Raw genomic sequence first — 2,139 nt, forward strand, 5'->3', positions numbered from 1 at the left:
CCAGTGAGTCAGTTCTCTGCATCAGGTGGCCAAAGTATTGGAGTTTCAGCTTCAGCATCAGTCCTTCCAGTGAATATTTAGGACTGATCTCCTTTAGGATGGACTGGTTGGATCTCCTTGCAGTTCAACGGACTCTCAAGAGTCTTCTCCAAAACCATAGCTCGAAAGCATCAATTCTTCATGGATATAAGTGAGTATAGTGAATATATATATATATGTAACCAAGTATAGTGAAGCTCCAATACTCTGGCCACCTGATGCGAAGAGCCAACTCATTGGAAAAGACCCTGATGCTGGGAAAGATTGAAGGCAGGAGGAGAAGGGGACGACAGAGGATGAGATGGTTGGATGGCATCTCTGACTCGATGGACATGAGTGTGAGCAAACTCCGGGAGATAGTGGAGGACAGTTTATGGGGTCACAAATAGCTGGGCGTGGCTTAGCGACTGAACAACGAGAACAAGCAAGTGGGCACAGGGGGATGCTCCGGAGCAGGAGAGACTGCCGTGGGCGCCGAACAGCCCTCGGCCGCCTCTGGTAGGCGTTGTGGTCCAGATGCTGGTCTTGCTGGAGCTGCTAGAGCCGTGGTCTCCAGCCTGGGAGTCTGGAGGAGGGGGGAATGTGTTCAGGGATTCTCTGTGCCTGGCCCTGGGTGCAGGGTTGGAGTGGGGAGCCCATGCTGCGCCGCAAAGGCTCAGGCTATGTGAGAAGACAAGGACGTTCAGAGTCCTCAGGGGTGCGAGGGGAGCCTGCAAGGGCCACAGGCTGGGGAGGCTGGGGAGGCCCTCACGGGCTAAGCCTGAATACGGCCTCTGCAGGTTAAATAGGAGTTCAACTGAGCCTGGCTGCTGAAGGTAGGGTAGAGTGGAGGGAAGAGAAAAGGGGTTCCAGACAGACATTAGCGTGGCTGGTGGCAGGAACAGTGTGTGGGGGGACCCTGGTAGAGTGGCAGAGGTGAGGTCAAAGGCGGAAGCCGTGTCCCGGTTACGGGAGGCCCTGGAGGCTGGACCAGAGCTGGGCTGTGTTCCTAGGGTAGCAGGGAGCCCTGGAAGGTGCTGGAGCGGGATGGTGCCAGCAGCAAGCCTGTCGAGGGTAGTAGCTTTGGCCCCAGAGTGCTGGGAGGAGGGAGGCGGGGTGTGAGGAGGCTGGGGGCGGGGCCTGCAGGTTCAGGAGCCTTAGGAAGGGGGTGGGAGGAGGGCCGGCTAGGGTGGGTGGCGAGGACACCGAGCGGAGGGTCTGCGGAGGTGGGCCTGGGCTGAGCTCCCGGGCTCGGCCCATGGGAGGGGAAGGCCCCCAGACAGGGTTCAGAGCCCGTCCAGAGCCAGATCAGGTTTACCCGGAGGCGGAGTCTCCCTTTGGGTCTAGAGCCCCCGTCACACTTTGGACAGACTTGCGGTCGATTTCAGCCCTCTGCCCCGAGGTCTGTGCTCTCCAGGCCTGAGTCGGAGCGGGATCTGCCACCTTTCTGCAGCCCACAACGGCATGTGCAGCCGGGGACGGTTCTGGAGCCTCTGCATGTCCAGGGAGGCCGAGGTCACTCAGGGTCAGGGAGAGAGGGGCCTAAGCGCGGTAGTCAGCAGGAGGCCCCTGCAGGAGGCCCACCTGGTGGGGCCCAGATCCACACACCCACCCTCAGCGGTGTCTGCACGTGCCCATTTACAGATGGGGACACTGAGGCACGGAGCAGCCCAAGACTTGCCCTAGTCTGTCTGAGTGAGGTGACCCCCCTCGGTGCCCAGCCAGCGCCTCTTGGCACCAGGACTGGCTCTCAGCGGCCTCCAGGACTCCTTCTCGGGGCATTTGGCTTCAGTCTGTCTCCTCCCAGGCCAAAAAGCGGGCCCAGTGCATCCTCGGGGACGGGCAGGGTGGCCTCGTGGGACCATCTGGACGTGGTGGCCAGTGAGCCGTGTCCCACATCTTCACGTGGGAGAAAGGTGGTCCGTGGGCAGAAAGTGCGGCTCTCCCGAGGCCCCCAAGGATGAGTCTGACTCATCTCAGCCTCTCCGAGCCTCAGTCCTTCATCTGCACCGCCCCGGCTTCCTGTGCCCCTGCCTGCGAGGCGTGTACCACGAGGTGACCTGGACCCAGCTTCGCAGCCTCTTGTGGGTTGGGACTGACCGCACCAGCTGGTCTCTGGCC

General features: G+C 60.9%; 1 protein-coding gene across 1 annotated transcript in view; it reads left to right on the forward strand.

Annotated features, from left to right (window-relative positions):
* The window catches only part of DOK7 (docking protein 7), a 24,255-nt gene that overhangs the window by 5,244 nt on the left and 16,872 nt on the right, over nucleotides 1-2,139 (forward strand). The window lies entirely within an intron of this gene.

This window comes from Bison bison, unplaced genomic scaffold (assembly GCF_000754665.1).
Source record: "Bison bison bison isolate TAMUID 2011002044 unplaced genomic scaffold, Bison_UMD1.0 scf7180017849866, whole genome shotgun sequence".
Taxonomy (NCBI): domain Eukaryota; kingdom Metazoa; phylum Chordata; class Mammalia; order Artiodactyla; family Bovidae; genus Bison; species Bison bison.